This window comes from Felis catus, chromosome D3, assembly GCF_018350175.1.
Source record: "Felis catus isolate Fca126 chromosome D3, F.catus_Fca126_mat1.0, whole genome shotgun sequence".
Classification (NCBI taxonomy): Eukaryota; Metazoa; Chordata; class Mammalia; order Carnivora; family Felidae; genus Felis; species Felis catus.
The window spans coordinates 10,405,282-10,431,145 of record NC_058379.1 but is presented as its reverse complement, the minus strand read 5'-3'; the positions used below and the strand labels follow the sequence as shown (position 1 = coordinate 10,431,145).

The 25,864-nt window shown below is 46.8% G+C and overlaps 1 protein-coding gene across 3 annotated transcripts in view; it reads right to left on the bottom strand.

Annotated features, from left to right (window-relative positions):
* Positions 1–25,864, bottom strand: part of RPH3A (rabphilin 3A) — a 278,545-nt gene that overhangs the window by 116,668 nt on the left and 136,013 nt on the right. The window contains exon 1 of one of the 3 annotated variants that reach the window (XM_045041386.1): positions 4,265–4,398. The exons of the other annotated variants lie outside the window; for them this stretch is intronic. The gene's annotated coding sequence lies outside the window, so the exon portion shown is untranslated. Of the gene's footprint in view, positions 1–4,264; positions 4,399–25,864 lie in introns of those variants that run through there. 3 annotated transcript variants of the gene reach the window in all.

Here is a 25,864-nt window from a genome sequence, read left to right as displayed (position 1 = left end):
ACTGGGGGGGTGGGGGGGAAGCTAGCCAACCCGGCGCAGAGAGGGTACGATAGATAGGGAGGCAACGGTCAGGCTCTGAGTCCGAGCTCTTCGCTGACTAGTGGAGAGGAGCGGCCTTGGACAAATCCTCACCTCTCCTTCCTTACCTTCCCCATCTGTAAAATAGGAGAAGGTGGTGATAATATTGTTTGCGGAACAGGGATCAACTAAGCTGAGAACTATTACAGCACCTTTTAATCGATCACGTACTTGGTAACTATGTAACTACGAGGTATTGTCAGTGGAAGCCGTGAGAATGCCTTGCAGGCCTCCAGCTACAGGAAGCTTAATGAACCAAGGGCCCCAGCTGCATCGCTCTCACATCCATCCGTGCAAACGAGGCCACGCTTCCCATGGGCCGCTCCCAGCCAATGACTGAGTGCAGCAGGGACACTAAACGAGGTCTGATCCGGGGGGACAAGGCCCTCCTCTGGCAGCGGGAGGACTCCTGGCACCTTGCTGGAGCTTCTTGAGACTGCAGGGCGGTGGGGAGGCGGTCTAAGACACGCCCACCCAACCTTCCCTTCCTCTCCTCTTCACTCAGGGTCTGACGGCTCTCCAAGGCTTCCTGGTGCCCTTCCTATTTTCTCCCGTAGGTGTTTCCCCTAATTAAATCCTTGCACATTTAATCCCAGACGCCTGTTGGGAGGACCCGAACCAGTACATCATCCCAGAAATCATCGGTCGCCTTTGCCCAATCAGTACATTTATGCCTGCTCCTGATTACCCTTCGAGTAAATCACACACTCACCCCCATAGTTGATCTGTGAGGTCTGAGTGGAGCTGATGCCTCCCACTACTCCAGGGGCTGGTATATGCCCAAGCCTGACCAATCCTTCTATTGGATTGGCCACGAGGCCAGTGTTTGGTGCAGGGAAGGGCATGTGACTCGACGCAAGCTATTGGATCCCTATTAGAAACTTTGCTACTGCTTTTAGGAAGGAGGTGTATCTTTTCCAACGGGGCTGCTAAGCTGGTAGAATGTAAGTCTGGAGCTGCTGAAGAGCATCTTTGCCCCCCCCCCCAGCCTGAGACTGAAAATCTATGTATGCAAAAGAGAGAGGGATGTGAGAAACTGGTTCCTGATACCATTATCTTAGCACCTGGATCCAGCCATGCCTGAAGCTCTTACACTTATCCATAATGTATGTCAGTACATTCCCTTTTTTTTTTTCTTTTAGCCTATTTGAGTTGAGTGTTCCAACTAAAAAAATTAAATCCATAATTTTCCTGACATGATTCTTCACAGTGAGGGGCAGAGATTGTGGCTTTGGGAGAAGAACTACAAAGTCAAGTAAACATCAAGGATGGACAAAATGGATTCTTTTAATTCAATGTGTGAACTACTTTCAGAGTGTCGGAAGGATTAAAGAGAAAAAAGAAACAACCAAAGAAGCATCAGTGGGAGCCAGTTTGGCTTTAGGCTGCTTTTTAAAGAAAGCCTCTCCACAATTAGGATTTCCAAATATAATCCCTCTCTCGTTCGACAGAACCCAGTACCTAGACAGCTACTTCTAAAAATAAGAGAAATAAAATCTGTTTTCTGATGAATCACAAACACATTTCATCTCTGTTTCTTCTTCTGTTTGGGAATGAAACTCAGAAGAAGGTGTTTCCCTTCTTTTAAAACATTAAAATTTGTGGGGATTTCTATCAATAAATTCGTTCTGCTCTTCTCCCTAAACGGATTATTATTTTTTTTTTTGCAAATGCTCCAATTTGGAGGGAAGGCTGATATCAGGCCCATAATATCAACCACTGTTGAGGCTGATCCTACATAGTGAAAAACATCTTGGCCAACCGTTTGCTTGGCAAGAGACAAGAACCCTAACAAAACCAAGACTCAAGAATCCTTTTTCTCTTAGCTAAACATAAGAGCACTCAGCCAGCTGAGGGACTGTGAGCAGAGCTACAGAATTTAGCAAAACTGTGGCCTGTGAGGCATTTCTAATTCAAGGCTCAGTCTCTCTCCTTTGGAAATAAAAATACATAATAAACCATTAATGTTTAACTGCAGGCACCATTAATTAACATGAGGAGCCCAAACCTGACTATGCAATTAATTCCCCTTTGCTGAGTAAATGCAAATGGCAAATGGAAAGAAAGTCTGTGTCCTATCAGGACCCTTCTGCCCCTGTTTCAGACGCGTCTCCGTCCACGGCATGGTTTTGATGACAAAAAGGCAAAGGCACCTACATTTTCTTTAAATAGATTTCTGCCCTGGCTGCCTTGACAGCTAATGGCCAAAGGATGCTAACACACTGTGGCATCTGTGTTCGCCAAATCAAGGAAGTTTTCCATCAACGGACTCGCTCCTTTATTCAGAGGAAAAGCAATCAGGCATGCAGAAGCAATGCTTACTAGGGGATTTGAACCTCTGAGCTGCACTGAGCAGATGCCCAGGGATGAAGAGGACTGAAATCAATAATAATAACAGCCTTAATGATCATAGCAACAGCAGCAGTGGTAATGGCTATTATTTACTGAACACCTTCTGCAAGCCTGGCTCAAAGTCACCATTTTATACGCATAATTTCGCTGAATTCTCGTAATTAACTCTAAGAAGTGGGTGCTAATGTTACTCTGCACAGCAACATGACTGCAGCAGATTGGTTGCCAAAGTGGCCCTGATTCCTCCTTCCCCTGTACCCACAGCTTTTGCAATGTGACTTCACGATGCAAGGTGATTCTGCAGCTCTGTCCTTCAAGAGATGAAGTCCATTTCTCTGCTCCTGAAATCAGGCCGGCCTGTGTCTTGCTTTGGCCAACAGGATGCCAAGATTCTGGACTTCAAGGGGACCTTGCAACTTCTACCTCCTCTCTTGAACTCCTGCCCAGTAACAAGCCCAAACTAGCCTGCTGGAAGATGAGACGCTTCATGAGACAGGCTCTCTTTACCCAGCCAGCTCCCAGAGACCCACAGCCCCTAAGCAAGCCCAGAAAGATTAATCAGGCTCTGTCCAACTTGGCATTTCCACCCAGGCATCCCACAGACTAGTGCGCAGTAATAAATGTTTATTGTTATGTGGCACTGAGGTTTTGCGGTTGTTTCTTATATATCATTACTGTAAAAATAGACTGATAAAACAAGGAAACGAAGTCATGGAGAGATTAAAGCGACTTCCTAGGGGTGCTTGGGTGGCTCAGTCAGCTAAGCATCGACTCCATTTCTCACGGTTCGTGGGATCGAGCCCTGCATGGCCCTCCATGCTGACAGTGCGGAGCCTGCTTGGGATTCTCTATCTCCCTCTCTCTCTCTGCCCCTCCCCCACTCATTCTCCCTCTCCCTCTCTCTCTCTCTCTATCAAAACAAACTTTAAAAAAATAAAGTGACTTCCTAGCAAATTTCTTATCTCATAGTAGGTATTCAACAAATATTAGCTGAATGAGCAAATAAGTGAATAAATGAGTTAGAAACAAAGTCTAGGTCTGTCCGACAGGACAGTGTGAGAATTTGACTAATAGGCTAGACCAGAATGTACATTTCTATCCTAAGTGTGCTCTCTTTCAGAATCACCCAACACAGTACCTGGCTCGATAAATGACCCTTTCCTTTCTTTTCTCTGCCACCCTTGATTTCTCCCCAACCAATTTAACTCAATCCCTGCTCTATTAGAAAGTCCATAGAGAAGACGAAATGCAGTAAGTGAAAAAAAATTGTGTTTGACACAATTATAATTCATTCCTGGAATATGAATAGATTTCCGTTGAACCTTTCTCTGTTCTTATGTGTTCGATATAGCTGGGTTCTGCCCACATGCCCCGTGTTTAATCTCTATCTTTTAATTGGCAAGTTTAAACCGTTTATATTTATTGTGATTACTGATCTATTTGAATTTCACTCTATCTTATTTTGCACTCTTTGTTTACCCTGCTTTTTGCATGGTTCTCACTCTGCCTTTCCTGGTATTCTATTTCCCCCAATGCTAGTAGGGAGGTCTGTTAGAAGGTCAGGGGGAAGCAATAAAGTACCCCCTAAACTAAGAAGGCACTTTCAGACTGGAAAATGAAGGAGGTGATGCCATATAGTTTACAGAGGTTTATTCAAGGTAACTTGCTGACAGAAGGGACAGGTTGGAGAATGATCCACAGCAGCTGCATAGCTATTCTCTGCAAAGTCTGGACCTTAGTCCACAGATTTATAGAGTGAGGGGACATGCAGAAGGGCCTTGTAGTCAGATCAGAGGGTTCGCATGCACCCAACTGGCAGCTAACCTTTACTTACATCTTGTGGTGCCACCTGTGCATCAGGAAGGGGAAAGGCTGTTGTCTCCAAGAGATTCATGGGAGGCCAAAACAAGTCTCCTCCAATCCCAGCCTTGGTGGGCATTTCTCAGGTATTAACCTCCAAGGTGCCTGGAACACGTAGCCCCAAGAGAGGTCATCAAGCTAACATGAACAAGATGGAGGGAGTCAGCACTTGTACAAAGCTGTATTTTCTTCCTATTCTTTCAGTGTTTGTCTTCCATTTTTCTAACATGCATATGTGACTTCGTCTAAAATGAATCCACTTCTCTACCCTCCCCAAGGTAATATCTTAAAATAGTTTCATTCTAATCCCTGCCTACTGTCTTACACATCTTGCACTGTTTTTTCTCTGTCCCTCGAAGTAGTCACTGTATCCACAGAACCCGGCACCTGGCACACTCTACAAATAGATACTTATCATTTACTTGTTCTTACCCCTTATACATACACTATATTTGCAGGGCACCCAGGTGGCTCAGTTGGTTAAGCCTCCGACTTCAGCTCAGGTCATGATCTCATGGTTCATGGGTTCGAGCCCCACATGGGCTCTGTGCTGACAGCTCAGAGCCTGGAGCCTGCTTCAGATTCTGTGTCTCCCTCTCTCTCTGCCCCTCCCCTGTTCACACTGTCTCTCTCTGTCTCTCAAAAATAAATACATGTCAAAAATTTTTTTTAATTAAAAAAATTTTTTTTAATTAAAAAAAATAAATATATACTGTATTTCTCATTCAACTCTATATTCTTCAAAGGATTTTCACTCTCATCAACCCAAACTCAGCGAGGTAAGCAGTGGAAATTATGATCAGGATACAAGGCTGAGAAGCTCAGTGTCTTAGAAGGGTAACAAGCCAGAGAGAGGGAGCCCTAGAAGGGGAAGCCAGTTCTCCAGACTCTCAGCTCAGTGCTCTCAGAAGTCTCCAGGACATTGGCAGCTGAACCAGGTTTAGTGTTCCCTCTCCACAAATATTTTGTGCACATATAATCATTGTAACACTTTTTATGCCAGTGACAGTCTGCAAACTTGTCTCTCATGCCCAAGAGAGTGCTCTGTTAGTTCCAAACTCTTTGCCCTTATTCAAATTTTTTTAATACAAAATATCTATTTATCTATATCTCTAAATCTTTTGTATCTATCAAGACAGATTTTTTTCACAGCTTGTCTGTTTCCTTTCTCAGGCACTCCATTCCATAAATATCTCTGCAGCCTTGCCCTTCCTGGTGCCTTTCTTTCAAAGCCGATGTGTTCCCTGATTTTCCTTCCCAGCAGCCTCAGCCATTCCCCGTCCCCCACCCCCCCCCCCCTGCCGCCCGCCCCCACCCCACCTCTCCTTTCACTGTGACCCGGTGGTGATGTGGACAATGAAATGTTTCCATCCACTGGTGCCAGGAAATGAAGTGGGATTCTGTGGGATGCTGAATATCAACTTTAATTTAAAAAAAAAAAAAAAAACCAAAAAAACAAAAATCAAAACAAAACAAAAAAACCCACCCTATCTACCTGCTGTAAAGAGCTTTAATCTTTCTCTTCAGGGGATTGAAACACTTCAAAGTACTGAATGAAAACTCATTTAATCTCTCCGTTCAAGTATGTTCCATCAGCCTATAGGTTATTAAAAGAAAAAAAAAAGACAGTGCTGAATGTGAGAAAAAAATAAATAAACTCAATTTGTGCTAGCAATCAAAATTTCAAAGCTGGGGTCAGGTCTCATAATGGAAAAGGAGAGGGAGCTCGTTTTAACACCAGGGAACCAATCCCACTGTCATTATATTTTACTTCCTTTTGCTTCGGCAAAGCCCCGTCCCTCAACAAAAGGTCTTACTCATTATCTCCTCCCCGTTAGATTTCTGTACAAGCCTAGGAGAACGGTGTCCTAAATGACAGCAAGAGCTAACAGTGATCGAGCACTTACCACGTGTCACCCGCTAATCTAAGGATCTGACATGTTATATAACCCGCTCGATGCCCTATGAGTCTATGCAGGGGGCACCTCTAGTATTCCCACTTTCCAGATGAGGACACTGAGGCACAGAGAGGCGACCTACCTAAGGGGTGGAAGAGGCAGGATTTAAACCCAAGCACTCTGGCTCTGGCACTCCACGGCCTCTCATGGCCGTACCACTACTGTCCCTTGAGATAACTCACTGTCCGAGGCGTCCTGCTGCTCCTCATCCACCCTGCTCAGTAGACCCGGGCACATAGGAACTGACGTGTGCACATCACAACTCTGGGCTCCCTTGTGCACTGGGTTCACCGGTGGAAGGTTCTGACAGGAGATCAGAGGAGGGAAAAAGAGACGTTGGGGTCTTTACTCCCACGCCCCCTCCCTGCAGGGTCACCACCGGCCGGTCAATCCCCTTGGCCAAATGCCACACAGCCCTTGTCAGGTGGCCATCTGTACAACTTGCTATCTCAAGGTCCAGAGAACTGTTCTCTCCCCTCGCCCCCTTCAAAATACTCCTGCTGGTTCAAGCTCCTGGCCCGATGTGCAATGTGGCACATTCCCTGAACCCTGCCTCCGTCCTTGTAAACAGGCCTTTCCTACTCTGCAGACCCTCCGGGTTGAGTGCTCCTCTGTTCCTGCCAGGCCCCTGGCTGATTCGCCCGCCGAGGACAGTTCATCAGAGTTTCCTCAGACCATCACTTCACGGATGGCAAAGAGCATCAGTCACCAGAGGGAGAAGGATTACTTAGTACCCTTACAAAATGGCCAGGGGTCCATCGGTACCTCTCCCGAGACGGAATGAGAACCTCCAAGTCGCTCTTTCTAGAACTATCTATGGAGTGCCTTCTAGATATTAGACACTACCCGGGGGGATACACCTATGGGTGGGACAACCAGGGTCCTTCCTGGAGGAAGTGCAAACGTTACAGGGAGATTCAGGTCCAACCCAGAGTAAACGAGAAACAGAAAGGTACTGTGGCTGTGGACGGCGAGAGGGGGGAAGGGCTTCTGACCGAGAGGCCTCGGAAGATGAGCCACACTTAAACCTGAACAGGGAGAGGCCACGGCCACGCGGCAGGTGTGTGCGTTGGGAGCGTAGCGTTCCAGGGGAAACCGTGCTCTGGAAGGCGCAGAGGTGGGAAGGACGGCAAAGGTGGTGGGCATTTCGGATTGGGGGTGGTACTGCTGTGAGGGGAGGGGGGCTCAGAAAAGCAGGGAAGGGGCATTTTCTTCATTGCAGCAACTAGGAGGGCACTCCTGGCGTGCTGCGTCAAGGCTTCTGAGTGGCCCGAAGGGGCAGGACGGCCCCTCACCGTGAGGACTGCTCGGCCCTGAGCGGGAGCAGCTCCCTCCGGTGAAGTGAAGTCAGCAGCTACACCAGCCCTCCGCGGCCCTCCGAGAAGTCCATCGACACCAGCTCGCGTCTGACAGGAGGTGACGCGGGCCTGGGAGATGGGAGGGAGAAGGGCTGAAGGGGGTTTGCCTCCCGATTCTCTCAGGGGACAGCAGCAGGGACAAAAGGAAAAGGGCAGCTGCAAGCAAGGAGGACTGGGTGGGGGCAAGAGAGGAGATTTTCTTCTTTTAAATTTCAGAGCCAGAGAAGATCATTCTAGAAAGTAGCTGCCATGGCTCAGTCGGTTAAGCGTCCAATTCCTGATTTCGGCTCGGGCCACGGTCTCGTGGTTCGTGAGTTCGAGTCCCACGCTGGGATTCTCTCGCTCCCTCTCTCTTACTCTCCCCTGCTCATGCTCTCTCTCTCTTTCTCAAAATAAATAAACTTAAAAAGAAATCACTTGCAGAACAGTGCTTTTCAGACTTTAAGCCAAGACCCACCGTGGAACTACGTTTTACATCCCAACCGGGTTCTCATCCACGCAGGCACACAGATGTGCGAGTGAAGCAAAAGTTGCAACCCTCTTAGCCATCGGTGTGGTTCTGTCCTATTCTGTGCTGATTTCTACCCACTAACTTGGCTGGAACACTCCCTAAACAGATCTCAGTTCTTGGTGTGAAAAACAATACTGAAGACACAACCAGGAGAGAGTATTGTTTTTTACTGTTATTACTTATTTTTATTCTTTTTCTTTATTTTTATCGAAGTAGAGTTGACACGCAGCGTTACATTAGTTTCAGGTGTGCGACATAGTCATGTGATGACTCCATACGTCATGCTCTGCTCACCTGTTGACAGACAGCTATTACTATACCGTTGACTATATTCCCTACGCTGGCCTTTCATCCCCGGGACTTTTTCCTTCCATGCCTAGAAGCCTGTGTCTCCTCCCTTCACCTATTTTGCCCATTCTGCCACCTCCTCCCCTCTGGCAACCTCCGGTTTGTTCTCTGTCATTACGAGTTTTTTTTTTTTTTTTTTTTTATTCTGGGGAGAGCGCAAGCGAGGGAGGGGCAGAGAGAGGGGGACAGAGGATTCCAAGCAGGTTCTGCACAGACAGCAGTGAGCCCAACGTGGGGCTTGAACTCATGAACCGCGAGATCATGACCCGAGCGGAAGTTGGATGCACAACTGACTGAGCCACCCAGGCGCCCCTGTAATTACGAGAGTATTTTAAAGATAAAAAATGTGATAACACATTATGCTGATGAGCATGTGGGGAAATGAGCACTTTCATACACTATTAGTGGAAGCAAGAATTTATGCAATTCCAGTAGTGGGCCATTTGGCAGTCCTTATCAATATTTTAAATGCACAGGCCTCTGATGCAGCAATTTCACTTCCAGGAACTTTTTACATATTTATTCACACATGTGCCCAAAGATGGATGTGAGAGAATGCTCGCTGCACCGTTGTTTGTAGTGACATCAGGTGGCAAACGACATAAACGTCCAATAGGACACTGATACAGTGACTTCTGGGACATCCTTACGGAATTCTAAGCAACCATGAAAATACATGAGGCAGGTTTGGATGAACTACAATGGAAGAAGGTCCAAGATGTAGCATATAGTTGAAAAAGCAAGGGCAATAGGCTGATAATTGTTGAGCTGAGGGATGAGTACAGAGGGATTTACTGTACTCTTCTCTCTACTTCTGTATATGTTTGAATTTTGCTGTGGTTAAAAAGGTAAAAAAGACAAGTGCCCAAACTATGTTCAGCCTGCTACCGTTTGTGTTTAAGCCCATTTGCTTTAACAGACAGGAGGATCCACAAGAGACCGGAGGCAGCACGAGTCTCTGGAAAGAGACCTAGGGAACAGATGTGGGAGGGAGATTTTTAACCTTATATGCGTTCTACTCTTTTACTTTATAGCCACAGGTACCTTTTATCTATGTGTGTCTGTGTAAGTAAAAAGAAGATAAAAATAAAACTGATTTACTAACCTCAACAAGGATAAACACCATGCTACCTGAACCCAAAATAATCAAGGATTTCATCTGAAAATCAAACAGGCTAATTCACCACACAGCTCGTACTCCTAACCCTGACCCCCCGCCCCCCACTACTTCCCACCGCATCACGGCCTCTGGGGGTTTCCTGGGCAGACGGCTCAAAAATGGAACCCAAGTGTTTCCACCCAAGTGTTGTTTCCTTGAATTGATTCGGAGAAAAGATGGGTCCACAGGGGACCCTGATTACACCCAGATTATAACCGGAAATGATTTCAAGTTTAACTTGTTCGGTTCCCTCACTTTCAGAAGGCCAGATGACGATACAGCCATCCCATTTCTCAGTATCTACCTGAGAGAAGAGGCCTGAACTGGGGTCTTCATCCCAGCACGGTTTATAACAGGGAAAAACTAAAAACAGCCTAGATGCTCATCAATAAGAAAATGGCTGTGTAATGACACATCTGTATCATGGAATACCCTTATGGACTGAATGTTTGTGTCCTCCCCACCCCCCACCCCTCTAACCCTACCAAATTCACAGTCTGGAGGCCTGGCCCCCAATGTGATGATACTAGGACGAAGGCTAAGGGAGGTAATTAGGTTTAGATGAGGTCATGAGGGTCCCCATGCTGGGATCAGTGGCTTTGTAAGAGTGTTCTTTCTTTCTTTGTTCTCCATTCTCATTTTCCCTTTCTTCCCCTCTCTCTTCCTTCCCCCCACCCCTACCCCCACTGTGAGGACACAGAGAGAAGTCAGAAAGAGGGCCTCACCCAGAACCAAAACAGCTGGCACCTTGATCTTGGCCTTCCTAGTCTCCAGAACTGCGAGATATAAATGCCTGCTATTTAAGCTACCCAGTCTATGGGCATTTTGTGATGGAAACTCAAGCTGACTCATAGAAATAGCATGAAGCTATTTAAAAATGTAAGAATCAGGGCACCTGGGTGGCTCAGCCGGTTAAGCATTTGACTTCAGCTCAGGTCATGATCTTGCGGTCCGTGAGTTCAAGCCCTGCGTCGGGCTCTGCGGTGACAGCTCAGAGCCTGGAGCCTGCTTCGGATTCTGTGTCTCCCTCTCTCTCTGCCATCCTCCCCACCGCCCCCACTCATGCTCGTGCTCTCTCTCGCTCTCTCTCTCTCAAAAATAAATAAACATTTAAAAATTGTTTTTAAATATAAGAAACATTTATGTACCGACTCGGAAAGAACTCTTAGACACCTTCGGGTGGAAAAAGCAAGTTGTGTTTATGATGTTATAGGATCCTACATTTATGTGAAACACACATTCGTATAATAATATATGTAATACAATACACAAATGCACAGAAAATTATCTGGAGACGTAAACATCTAACAAATGACGGGATACTTCAGGACCACAGAGGAGTCACGGTCAAAGGGGATATTAGCTTTGTCAATTCTTATTTTTTATAAAAAGCTATTTCCGTATTACTTGCGTAATTAAAAACTATTTCGGAACATACCCCTTCCAAGTGTTCAGAGAGGACGGCCTAACCGCAGGCCACACAATCGGTCAACTCCAGGGTTAATTCTAGAATCCAAGTTGTAAAATCTGCCTGGCAACCTGAGAGTTTTCGCTCCACTGTTAAGCTCTCCGTCTTAAATTTGAAACCAGCAAAAATTACATTCTGCTCAAGAGAGAATAGGGCAGGACTCGCATCCCACCAGACACCGATGAGGAGATAATGTTTTTATGCACTAAACGTAACATGGTTAGATCTCAACAAGGTTAGCTAAGACAATTAATTTCAAAGCTTTACCACTGACAGCAATACACAAATTAGCTTCCGCATCAGCTTTGGGAAACTAATTTCATTACAATGAAGAATTCAGAAGGGAGTTCTGATGCCTTTTTAAAAAGTGAGATGAAACTTCAAAGTGAGAGGAAACTATTTTCTAGAGCAACTTTATAATTATGCCACAAAGACAGTATTTACCTCGAAACCCAACACCCAGTAGGGATAAGATAGAAGGAGGAAAGAAGCCTCAAAGAAATGTGAGCTTGAAATCTGCAAGAGACATTTATGAAAGAAAAAAAAAAAAGATTAAAAGTCCCAGCAAGTTTAGTATAAATTATAGCAAGGGCTAGCAATTATTTATTCAGTCAAAAAATAACTGAGTACTGACTGGACCAAGCTCTGTTCTAGGCACTGGGGAGACAGCAGTAAACTAGATGCACAAAAATCCTGCCTTTGTGGAACGGATGTCCTAGCAATAAACCTAAGTGTTACAATAATAATCTGGGCAGGTGAATAGGGAGTATCAGGGCAGGAGGTTTTGATGTGAAATACACTGAGTGGTTGGTTGGGGGGGGGGGGGTCTCACTGAGAAGGTGACATTGGAGCAAACACCTGAAAGAGGCAAAACAGCGAGCCCAGCAGATATCTGAGGGTAGTTTGTTCCAGGCAGAGGGAGCGGCAAATGCAAAGGTCCTGAGGTAGGGACATAGCTGGTATATGCTTAAGGAGCAGCAGAAGGCTAATATGGCTGAAGCAGAGAGAGCAAGGGGCAAATCTCAGGAGGCAAGATGAGAGAGGAAGCCAGGAGTCAGCTGGTGTGGGGCACCGTAGGCCGTTGTAATGACCTGGGCTTGTACCAAGAGAGATGGGAGCCACAGAAGAGTTTAGAGAGCAAACATGACATGCGCTCACACAGTACTGGGGAGTTGGATGGGGAGCGAGGGAAGAGGTGGAAAGACCAGTTAGGAGGCCACTGTAGTAATGCAGGGAGAAATGGTTCGCGGAGTATTTTCTGTGAGCTGGGGACTCCACAGACCGTATCTTCCGGTTTGATATGTCTTCATTGAGCTATAATGCACATGCCACAAAATTCATCATCTCCAAGTGTACAATTCAGTTGTTTTTTTTAACACATTCACAGACATATTCAGTTGTGCAACCATCAACACTCTCTAATTCCCGAGCATTTTCATCAACCCAGAAACAACCCTGTGCCCATTAGGAGTCACCCCCCATTCCTCCTCCCCCACCCCTACCTCTGGCAACCACTGATCTACTTTCCGTCCCTACGGATTTGCTGACTTTGGACCTTTCATAGAAACGGGATCACACAACACATGGTGTGTCATCTCTGGCTTCTTCCACCGAGCAACACGTTTTCAAGGCTCCTCTGTGCATTCCTTCCTAGGGCTGAAGAATATTACAGGATGTTATTAAATCCCCCACAAAAGCCCTACGAGGACGGTACCATCATCATCACGCCCACACTTCAGACAGGGAAGGTGCAGCCCAGAGAGGTCCAGTAAGTTGTATAAGGGCAGCCAGCAGAGGGGACGGTCCATCACTGACCTCAGAAGTCTGGCTCTGAGACTCGCCCACCTGACCACTTTGTTAACCGCCTTTCCGAACGAATGGCAGGTCCTCATTAGACGGGGGACACGGAGGCCCTGATGTCATAGAGTCTGAGCAAAGCTGTGACTGAAGCTCAGATGCCATGACTTCCTGTTCAGCCGGGGCCCACTTCGGCATGTCCTCGTGGCACCGGTGGGACCCTCTCATTCTGGGTGGAGTCAGGTAAGATAGGGAGAGTGGACCTGGCAGAGGGGAGACCCTGGAGGTGGGGATGGGGGGCGGGAGGGGAATACCAACAGGGCTGCCTTCCCCCACGGCCCAAGTCACAAACATCGGTGCCGCTCAACAAGCATGTATTAAGCTCCTACTGTGCGCGAGAATCTGTGTGAACAGAGGTGACAACATGATGTGGTCCCCGCCCTTAAGAAGTTCACATGGCAGTTGGGGAAACCGCTATGCCAGTGCTACCTCAAAGAAGAGGTTGTGCAGTTCCTGTCTGGGCCCCCTTTGCATTACTAGGAACCTGGCACGGCGCTGGGCACACAGCTTTCCTCCAACAGACATTTGCTGGCAAGCATCTATGTACTCAAGGTGCCACTCCTCCCCCTTGGCTCTTATTAACCTTGCTCTCCGCCTTTGGCCTTCCCTGTCACCCTATCCTCTTCCCAGTCTCCCCGAGAACACTTCCCGATGAAGCCTTTCACGTGAATCCTGGTCTCAGGTCTGCTTTTGGGAGCCACCCAGGCCAGGAGGTGAGCTGGAAAGTTACGCGATAATCACCGTCACCGATGTTAACCGAACACTTACTAGGCACCAAGAAGTCAGTTATTACAAGCACTTCACCTGTATGAACTCGTTTACAGCACGGCTAAGAGGCAGGTGCTATTACGACACCCCCTTTGCAGATGAGGAAAACGAGTCCCAGGGAGGGGTGGCTGCAGTCAGTGATGGCCGAGCAACGATTTGAACCCCATCTGTTCCAAGCCTGGGCTCTTGACCGCTCTACGATCTGCTGCCCTTTGGGTGGGCTTGGGGAACAAAGCTGCCACATGGGAGGCCAGGCGCCACAGGCAAGGTGGCATCTAGGTATAGAGAGAAAAACAAAACTGGGAAAAGCACCGGGGGAAGAAGGGCAAGAGGAACGTGCCAGAAGGCATCGTGAGTCTTTGGCGGCAATGAAGCCCAGCCACGGTTCTTGCCCCTGAGTTCTAAAAGACTTGCCCGATTCCCTACAACCCCCTCCGTTTTTATCTGAGCTGCCTTGGATGAATTTCTGTTCCTTGGAACTGAGTTAATTCCTATATTCCTATATTAATTCCTGAATTAAGTCCTATATCCAGGCACCGTGGGTAGTAAGACATGGTGTGGTTCCCACCCTTGCAAAGGCCTACGGTCGGCTTCAGTGCGAGGATCTCGGATTGGGTTTGTTTGGTATTTTTAATCAATCTTTTTTTTATGTTTATTTATTTTGAGAGAGAGAGAGAGAGAGCGCACAAGCAGGGGAGGGGCAGAGAGAGAGAGAGAGAGAGAATCCCAAGCAGGCTCTGCACCGTCAGCACAGAGCCTGATGTGGGGCTTGATCTCATGAACCATGAGATCAAGACCTGAGCAGAAAACAATAGTCAGATGCTTAACCGACTGAGCCACCCAGGCATCCCTGGGTGGTTTTTGTTTTTGTTTCTTGAGATAATATTTATAGGTATATGGTAGGTTACATCACACATTCCACGGAGCTCTTTACATGAGTTCTTTTTTTTTTTTAATTTAATATTTTGTGCATATAATTTATTGTCAAGTTAGCTAACAGACAGTGTATACAGTGTGCTCTCGGCTTCGGAGTAGATTCCAATGATTCACCGCTTACATACAACACCCAGTGCTCATCCCAACAAGTGCCCTCCTCAATACCCATCTCCCCTCTCCCCTGCCCCCCGCCATCAACCCTCAGTTTGTTCTCTGTATTTAAGAGTTTCTTATGGTTTGCCTCCCTGTCTGAAACTATTTTTCCCCTTCCCTTCCCCCGTGGTCTTCTGCTTAGTTTCTCAAATTCTCAAAACATGCCTTCTAGGGGGCAGATGCTATAACGAGCTCCATTCTATAGATGAGGAAATGAAGACCTCCGATGTTAAGTCCTTTACCCAAGATGATGGTGTTAAGGGGCAAAACTAGCCCTTCAGCTTAGGTGTGACAGGCTCTGTGTGCCACAGTCTGAAGTGCTAAGCTTCCCCACGTTGTGTGTTCAGGCTCTGCTCGCTGAGGCAAAGTAGGGCTGTGGGGCCTTCACTCGCACAATTCTACCCTTGTGCTGAGCGGAAATAGTCTCACAAGCCACGCCTAACTTCTCAGAGCCAAAATTGGGGGAAGGTGGCCTTTCTTCTGAAAAACTGGAATTGGGGCATAGCATACAAGAGTAATAACACATACAGTTAAAACATTACACCCGCCTCCTTACCACTTCCATGTTGAATTATCCTTTGACTTCCCACAGATAAGCCTCTCCCTGACTGGCTGGGACCATGCAGACAAGCAGCAGGGATGTTTGATGAATGGAGAACTTTCAGTGAATACAGAGCCTTCAGAGAGAGCTGACTTGTCTCTCTCACACCAGCAGCCGAAAAATTCCTCTCAGAGCAAACCAAAGTCCCTTTGTGCATCAGACAATTCCACAGAGCGAGCATGCTCCCAATGGTTTGACGGTTCAAAATAAAACCCTCTAACAGGTTGGTTATCAGTCAGACAACAACCAGGAAAACAGACACCACTCTATTTCAGATGAAATTTAATGCAGGAAATTGGTTCTATGGGGGATGGAAAAGGTCAGAAGCTGACAGGGGATGGCAAGACCACCCAGAGATTGGCCATAGCAAAGAGCCACAATTGTCCCTAGGTCTAGATAGACAGAGGGAGGAGGAGGTTATCACTAGAGCTGAGGACCCAGGGTCACAAGGCAAAAGCTGGAACTGTAGGAGATACAGACATTGCAAAAGACAAACAAAAGACTCTCAAAGTAGAGAGAGGTAGGGAAGGAATACCCCAGATTCTCTCTTCCTCCTACCCTCCAATAGCCAAAGTCTCCCACTGGCTGCCCCCAGGCAAACGTAGGGACCCTAAGAAATGCAGCCCAAAGCACCCCCCGCCCATGTTAACAGAACAGGGAAAGAACAGCAATGAATCTGAGGACACACAGGCCCAGAACCACCACAGTGTGGCTTTACAAACGCATTCATTCACTCAGTGAACATTTCTTAAATGCCCACCCTGTCCGAGGCACTAAGTCAGGTGTCCAGAACCTACAACACTAACGATACTCAGCCCCTACCTTGACAGAGAGTTATTTATAATTGTATTAACGGTGAGCTCATAGCGGAGATGACGTACGACTCAACCTGGGAGGAGCCTTGGATCTGGAGTCCCTTCGCCGAGATGACATTGAAGCTTCATCTCGAAGGATGAGAAGGATCTGCCATGTGTGGAGGGCACCTGTTGTTTTCGTCTGCTCAGTAGCCAACATTCTTCGGGGGATGACCTTTAATCTACCCTCAGTGCCCGTGGTTTCCCACGGGATGAGCACATGACCCAAATCTGGCCAATCGGCACATTCCATTTTCCTGGCCACAACAGTTGGATGGGGCATGGACACCTGACCGAACTGACCCAATGTACGGCAATCCTGGCCTCTCCCAAGATCCTTACGTGACACGGAGCCCTGTGTCTCCTGGTGTTGTTGCAATGCATGGAGGTGAGCCTGGAATGTGGGTGGAAATCTTGTCACTAGCAAGAATCAACATACCAAAGGACGAAGGATGAAGCCAACATGAAGGAAAGTGATCTGAAAGAGAAAGTCCTGATGGTATCTTTTGAGTCCTGGGATCCAGCCATTCCTGAAGCCAATAATTATGCAGTTATTTGAAGAAAAGAAAGTGGCTTTCTGCTTCAGCCCTTTTATATTGGGTTTCTGTCACTTGTAATTAAAAAGGCCTTGACTGGCAAGATGAGAAAAGGCAGAGGAAGTAGGGCTTGTGAGGAGAAGCAGGAGGGGGTGGTGTATTCAAGAAACCTAGAAATTTCTAAAAACAGGGGCGCCTGGGTGGCTCAGGCGGTTAAGTGTCATGATCTCTGTGTGGGTCACGATCTCGGGGTTGGTGAGTTCAAGCCCCGCATTGGGCTCCGTGCTGGCAGCTCAGACCCTTGAACATGCTTTGGACTCTGTGTCTCCCTCGCTTTCTGCCCCTCCCCCACTCACACTTTGTCCCCAGCTTGTGCTCTCTTTCTCTCTTTCAAAATAAACAAACATTTGGGGCGCCTGGGTGGCGCAGTCGGTTAAGCGTCCGACTTCAGCCAGGTCACAATCTCGCGGTCCGTGGGTTCGAGCCCCGCGTCGGGCTCTGGGCTGATGGCTCGGAGCCTGGAGCCTGTTTCCGATTCTGTGTCTCCCTCTCTCTCTGCCCCTCCCCCGTTCATACTCTGTCTCTCTCTGTCCCCAAAATAAATAAAAACGTTGAAAAATAAATAAATAAATAAATAAATAAATAAATAAATAAATAAACAAACATTTAAAAAAATGAAAAGAAAAAAAAAAAAAGAATGGGGGCAGAAGGTGTATCTGAGAAGGTGAATGTAGACCTAAAGAGTCTTGAAGCCTCAGTGGAGGACCCTGAACTTCCTCCCCAGAGCCCAGAGCTTCTACAACTTTCTACTTCTATCTCAAATAATCAGCAGGAGTTCTAAGTACCTCAGGTTATGTCCAGTCTCGTGGTGAGTAAAACACAGAAGGTACCTTCCCTCAGGGGCTTACCATCCAGCTGGGGGACGATGAGGCAAAAGGGAGAAACTATCACTGATGACGTAACTACATGGATATTTATTGGGTATTTACGGTGTGCCAGATACGCACTGTGTCTACGTAGACTTTTTCATGGAACCCACACACCCCTCCGTGAAGTCGGTGCCATGCCATATTTTATTGATGGTGAAACTAAGGCTCTGAGAGGTTGAGTCACCGGACTGAGGTCACACAGTTTGGGAGTAGAGCTAGAATCAGAACCCAAAGCACTGTGACTACAGAGCCCACGTTCTAGAACCATTTCGCCGAGCAGTCAACTGACTTGCAGATGGAATGAGAAAAACTGGAAAGGAGGTCAAGATCGAGAGTCTATAACCGAGCTGTAAATGGCTCTGCCCCAGGTCTCATCTTGGAAGACAGCCCCAGCGAGGGCACGGCTGTGGGTCACGGGTCTGTGTGGCAAACAGCCTTTGTACCCACCAGTGGGCATCCTCGTGGGCTCGGGGGCCACACGGCCCTGCTGAGGACACAAGTGGAACCCTTGTCGAAGGACACGGAGCTTGAAATACAAGGAGAAGCAGCAGCAGGCTGCCATGGATCCCACCTGTCACGTAATCCCGTCTCCCCTGGATGGTACCCCTTCTTCCATGGCCGTGACTGCCTCCTGGCAGGTACTGCAACTTGACCTCCCACTGCAGACCTCCCACCCCAGAGTAGGCTGCCCAGGGTGTGTTTGCTTTTTATTTTGGAGAAAGTAGACGGGAGTAGATTCTGAAGGCCACTCATTGCTTACCCGCCACAGTCCCTCACACTCAGAATGTGCATGCGTGTGCTGGCTCACATGCACACACACACACACACACACACACACTGCCCCCTGTTGATGCAAATTATGCCCATCCTTCAAAGCCCCCTGAAATCCCACCTCCTGTGGTAAGCCTTCCTCGAGCACCCAAACCGGAACCCCCTCTCGTCTCAGAACTCCAAGAACCAGACTCACTTGGAGGAAACCAGGTTCAAAGAGACCACATGGCACAGAAGTGTCAAAAGCCACAACCAGATTCCCAAGTGCCTCATGCTTCCCCCCAGACAGGCTGTCTTCCATGAGATCCAGAGCTCTGATCTTCTGTATCCCGTGGCTGGATACTTTTTGGTGCCTTGAAACACCTTTTAACTGGTGGATGGCAGGTGGCATTTATCATGTCGGCGTTGACTGACTGGGAACAGCCGTCCAGAGTGTCGTGTTGAGAAGGATATAGAGGACCATCACTTCGTGATCGGGGCCAAGGCTGACGACTGACGTCTACTATGGACACAAGAACGGACAGTGACATCATACACGCCAGGCATTTGCCACCTTCTTTTCCTGTCAGAAGCCTCTCCCACGTGTTCCAGGCAGAATCAGCTGCTCCGTGACATGGATTCCCATGTATTCGAGTGCCTTTCCCATTGTGATGTAACCGTCTGTTTGCACGTCTCTCCCGTTAGATAGTGAATTACATGAGGTCCCTGTCATTTGTGCGTCCGCAGAGCCTCAGTCGGTGCCTTGCCTGAACCAAGCAGATTTGCAATGACTCTGTGAATGTTGCAAAATTCAGACCTGTTTATGTAATTATAACTTCCCTAGTTTATATCTTTTTAAAATTTTTTTCATGTTTATTTATTTTTGAGAGAGAGAGAGCATCAGTGGGGGAGGGATAAAGACAGAGGGAGCCACAGAATCCAAAGCAGGCTCCAGGCTCTGAGCTGTCAGCACAGAGCCCCACACAGGGCTCGAACTCGCGAACCATGAGATCATGACCTGAGCTGAAGTCGGACGCTCAACTGACTGAGCCACCCAGGTGCCCCAACTAGTTTGTATCTTTAAACAACTTTCATGATATCCAACATCATATTGCACGTGTTTGGTATTTTCCAACCATGCCTAGCAGGGTGCTGAATTCAAATTTTAATTTAATTTAATTTAATTTAATTTAATTTAACTTAATTTAATTTGCTATCACTGGTTGAATGCTTACTACACGCAGGTGCTATGGTATGGGCTTCCCATATATTGCTGTATTTATCCCCCATCTGTACCCTGCAATACAGCTATTAATCCTATTTCACAGATGATGACACCGAGGTTTAGAGAGGCTATTCAGCTTGCCCAAGGTCACACAGCTAGTAAGCAGCAGAGGTAAGATTTAAATCTGAGTCTCTGCGACAGCAATTTTGGCTGACCGATCACCATGATAATAGATAATGGTCAGTGGGGAAGCAGTGAGAATACCTACCTTTAAAATCTGGAAACTGGTGAGGTGGATGCTGGAGGTGTCGTGTTTTAGCTCATTAAATGTGGCACGTCAGCTCAGGCTTCACGGGGTGACTGCCAAAGTCTGAGCCAGGCTGCAGTGGCCGCCGTGACATGAATGTCCACGCTGCCTGGACATGAGCCTGCTGGGCCAGCCCAACGTGACTCAGCACCTGGAAACATGTGCTTCTTTAAATAGATCCTGCTCTCAGCTGGTTCTCGGGGCTGATCAATGCCTTACCTGTCACTGGAGGGCAGCCGCCTGGGGCTTGTTAAGCTGCTGTGCTGGGGTGAAGCAGAGGGACATAAGGGGCAGTGGAGGAAGGTCGTTGGTGGCTGTGACCCTGCCAGAGAGTTAAGAGAATGACCAGGTGAGACACCATCCAGAAGCGGGGGGGGGGGGGGGGGGTTGTCTGCACCCATCCCCCCAAACCAGTCTGTAAGGGTTTAGTGCCACGCCCCTCCTTTCCTCCAAAGCCCCTGCAACTTTTTGGAGGAACCATCAACAAGGTGGACCCGGGTCAGGAGACCTAGGTTCAAATCTCAGCTTTGCTGACCTTGGACAAGTCCTTCGCTTTCCTATCTTCTCCTCTGTCAAGCATACTGTCTAATTACAAACGTGAGACAGGAGGCAGAAGAGAACCCAACTGCTCTCAGTGGAGGACAGCCAAACGACTTACAGTCCGTCCACACCATGGACACGTAACTGACAGGCGCCGAGATGAAACCATGTCTGGGCAAGGTGTGGCAGTGAGCTGCCACCTGAGTATTTTACGTGGTGTCCTATATAGACACGTACACCAGAATATTCATAGACTAACTCTAAAAGAACACACACACACACACACACACACACACACACACACACACACACATTCTGGTGAATGGAGAAGACTTAAGTTTTGTAAAAAAAAAAAAAAATTTAAGGAGACAAAAATAAGTCTTTAACTTATCTTTTACTCTATGCTTTAAAAAAAATTTTTTTTCACTATCGCATGTTTCTGAAACAGCTTCCAAGTCGGCAACAAGAATCGCACATCCATGCTCCACAGAGAGCAAGGTAAGCCCTAGATAAACAGGTAGGCCAAAGACACCGACTGTTTCCAGGGGCCACAAGCTGGGTGTTGTGCACAAGTCCCCAGCCTCTCTGAGCTTTGGCTCCCGCTGCTGATAAACAGCGGCGTTTGCCTGTGGCTGGGGAGGAAGATCAAATGCAGAAGAGCTTGGAGAGCACAAAGGGGTGCCCACGGTCGTTAAGAACTTCTCTGAAAGAGAAGAACGAGTCTATAAAGGGTCAGCTGGATAAATTTCTGAGACTTTCTCTTTGAAGGCATTTTTCTTTTCAAAGGCATCCCAGCGTTTTGCGTGACCTGAATTTCACGGGTACTGGTTTAGGGCAGAGCAGAATGGGGCTGAAGGCCCAGCTCCATCATCCACAAATGTAAACATCCAAAGTCTCCCGTTCCATTGCTGGGAAAACGGCAACCATAATACTTCACAGGGATCTTGTGGGAATTAAGTATGTGAAACTTTTGAGCACAGAGCATAGCACCTACTATGTGCTCCACGGGTAGTAGCAGTTTTCTTTTAAACTTCCCTTAATTACACCACAAGCCATTTTGCTTTTAGGACCTAGGTGTTCCATATACCCTTTAGAAAACCCGCAACGTCTGCACGGGGATGAGCGTACTTTCTGTCTTATCCAGGGTTCCCTGGAAAGCAGAGTGTGGGGCAGAAGCGTATGCGTTCTGGGGCACGTGATCCCGGGGAAGCAGAAGGGACACGAGCGAATGGCATGCGTGATGAAGCTGTGGACAGGTTGGCTGCTCAGGATCACAGAAGGTCTTGAGAGGCTGCACCTCGGAAGGGGCCAGAAATCATTTATCCACCAGCTCTCATGGGGTGTCAACGCCCCCCACCCCACTCCCCCCGCCACTCTTTGATTTCAGAGGGGGTACAAACTGGACTTCACAATCCTCATGTCTCAGTGGATATAAGGGACCAGAGCAGCTGTCATAGCAAGAATGACAATAGCAAGGATGGTGACAACAGCCATTGTCTCTCAGACCATGAGAACATCGCCAACTGTCGTTAAGCCCACTCTGGCCAGAAAAAACAGGCAGGGGCATAGTCCATGGAAGGCACATAGGCTCGGGCTGCTGCGACTTTCATCCAGGTGAGAGCCCAGATGTGCCCCCCTTATAGTCACACGAGGATGTCAACCTGCCACCTGCTTGTCTAATGTCTAACGTGTATAGATCCTCTCCCGACTACCCATCTCAGAGAATGAATAAGGTCCTGGGGAGCATCCACTCCCACTGAAGGTCCCACTGAGGACTGACACAGACCTCTGGATAGTCTCAACTCTTTGCTCCAAAAGGCTGCTTACTCGGACCTCCTTACCTCCAGCCTCTTGGAGAGCTGTCCATCGGGAGTGGCATTTAAATGTGAGATCCTGGGCTTCTTATCAAAGGACACGACGAACAACCACAGCCGTGCCAAATCTATTCTTGCTTCGGCTGGGTTTTATTTGGGATGCTGAGCCATGGCATTCAGTGCCCCCTATTTAAATGCCTCGTGTTTTATTCATTCATTTATTCAGCAAATACGTACTGAGGGAATCAGTACGGAAAAAAAGACAATCTAATTGCAAAAATGATTAAAGGGTAATAAATAGGCAGTTCGTAGAAATAAAACACAAATGACTCTTAAGCATTTGGAAAGATGCTCACTTTCACTCAAAAAAACAAAACAAACGCAAATGGAAGCCACATGCAGATACCATTTTCCCCATCAGATTGGCAAAAACCCAAAAAGTTAATAACACATTTTGTTGGCAAGGTTGTGGGGAAACAGGTATTCTCAAGCACTTCTGGTAGGAGTGCTCCTATGGTGCGTAATTTGACGACATCTATCAGAATTATGAAAGCAGATATTCTTTGACACAGCAATTTCCCTTCTGGGAATGTATCCTACAGAGATGTTAGGACTTATGCAAAATGATGTATATACAAGATTGTTCACTGCAGACTTGTAAGAGCAAAAGACTGGGAACAATCCAGATGCCTTTGAACAGAAGACTATAATAAATCTATTATTAAATTATATTAGATATATATTAAGACTATAATAAATATATGTAATATAATATATATGTAATATAAGAATGTATCCAAGCAATGACATGCTATGTAGATTTTGTTTTAAAAGAATAAGATATGTCTCATGGGGCACCTGGGTGGCTCAGTCGGTTAAGCATCCGACTTCACCTCAGGTCATGAGTTCATGGTTCTTGGGTTCGAGCCCCACCCGGGCTCTGTGCTGACAGCTCAGAGCCTGGAGCCTGCTTCGGATTCTGTGTCTGCCTCTCTCTGCCCCTTCCCCACTCTTGCTCCGTCTCTCTCTGTCTCAAAAATAAATAAAACATTTTAAAAAGTGAGATCTCTCTCTTCACTGATATAGAAAGACCTCCATGATATAGTGGCAGATAATAAGGCACATAGCATGCCCACGCTAACACTGCTTAATAAGCCACGCTAAAACTTAAAAGAGTAATCCATCACTCTCACGCTCTCAGATCGGGGGTTCTGTTGATCTCGACTGGGCTCAGCAGGGCAGCTCTGCTTCAGGCTTCAAGCTCCAGGTTCTGCTGAGCCTGTTCAACGTTCCTCATTCAAGGGCCAGGCTCAAGGGGACAACAGTTAACCTCCATGGTGGATCACGGAGCACAAGAGAGGAAAAGTAACGACACAAAAACTTTCTGAGACTCTCAGGCCTTATCAGCTAGCATCCCATTGGCCAGAATAAGTCACATGGCCAAGTCCAAAGTCAAGGGGTGAAGAAGAACACTCTCCCCACAATGAGGTCATGGCAGGGGAGTGGGCATATGTCACCACCAGAGGAGAGTGGAGAACAGAACCAACAATTCAACTAACGCTCCGTAAATACACACACACACACAAATGATATTCAATTTTACTTCCTTTTTAAAATATTTTTTAAGTTTATGTATTTATTTTGAGAGAGAGCAAGTGAGCAGGGGAGGGGCAGAGAGAGGGTGAGTGAGAATCCCAAGCAGGCTCTATGCTGTCAGCGCAGAGCCTGATGTGGGGCTCGATCTCATGACCATGAGATCATGACCTGAGCCAAAGTCAGACACTTAACCGACTGAGCCACCCAGGCACCCCTAATTTTACTTATTTTCACCGAAAGACATCCTGGCAAAAAAAAAAAAAGCGTTAACAATGATATCCTGGACTAGGGGGCTGGGGAGAACCGGGTGGACAGAGGATGGGCAAGAAAGAAGATATTCCACTGTATATCTTTTGACTTTTTTTTTTTAATCAGGTGAAAGGTTTACCTGTACCAAAAAAAAAAAAAAAAAAAAGAATTAAAAAATGCACAGCAAGTGCCAGGCTCTGGGCCAGATGCTGGGGATAAAGCTGTAAGTACAGGTGACTCAGGGAGGTTCTAAAAAAATACCAAGGTCCAGCCTCACTCCCAGAGTCAGACTGTAATTAGTGCGGTGTGGAAGAAGGCATATGTATTTTTTCAAGGTCTAAGGTGATCTTAGTATGAAGCTAGGGTTAAAAATAACTAGTCCAAAAAAAATAAAAATAAAAATAAAAATAAAAATAAAAATAAAAATAAAAATAAAAATAAAAATAAAAATAAAAATAAAAATAACTAGTCCAGTAAAGGGAAACAGATTAAAATAGATAATCAAATAACTAGTTGGCCTCATTGAACACACCACAGGAAAAATATATAGATTTCTTAGAGAAGGAAGAAAAGCTTTGCTTTCCTTGAATAACTAAATTTTCTCCTGTTATGTAAAAGTGTAAGATTTGGTATATCTCCCTTTTCTCTTTGGCAGCCAGGAAGCTCAGCACCAAGTCTGAAGTTCAACTGGAGCAGCTCCCTAAAGCCATAATGTCTACACATGTGTAGTCTTTTGTCTGAATAGAATTTCTGCCCTTCCTTATTTATTTCTTTGGGTGGATCTTGTATCTCTATTTCTATTTTGTCGTTGGTTCACGGCTTGTGTTCTTATAAGGTGTCTCAAGTTTTTTATAATGTGGAGGAACGAAATTATCAACAACAACAACAACAACAACAACAACAATAATATAGTGCCTTGTGTTTACTTGCTTGGCACCTATTGTGCTCCAAGTGCTAAGGTAGGCGCTTTAAATGTTTTATCTCCAATCATTCAAAAAAAAAAAAAAAACCCACAGGAGAAGTATCATTAAGTTACTCAGAGAGATCAACTGCTTGTCTGGAGTCACACACTTACATGGCAGGGCTGCTCTGTTAGTTTTCTAGTGCTGCTAACAAATGACCACCAACTTAGTAACTTAAGACGACACAGGTTTATCTTACAGTTCTGAAGGTCGGGTGTCCAGATGGGTGATCAGGGCTCCATTCATCCTGGAGGCTCGGGGATGATCTTCTCCTGCCTTTCCCAGCTTCTAGAGGCTACATGCCTTCCTGGGCTCAGGACGCCCCATCACTCCCGCCTCTGCTCCTTCTGTCACGTCGACTACTCAGTCTGACCTTCCTGCCTCCCTGGTGATGACATCCCTCCTTCACCCCAGAAAACCCAGGATTAATCTTCCCGCCTCAAAATCCTTAACTTAATGGCATCTGCAAACTCCCTTTTGCCATGCAAGGGCATATATTCCCAGGCTCCAGAAATGTTTGGGGCCATTACTTAGCTAACCATGGCTTAGATTCAAACCCCAGACTTCTCTAACCTCTAATTATGTGGTCTTCCGCAATACTTTGCGGCATCCACAAAATCCAGGCTTTATTTCTGTGAAATCATGAATCCCAGGGCCTTCCTGGGTCCCTGAAGAGAGTGAAACACACTTCTCCA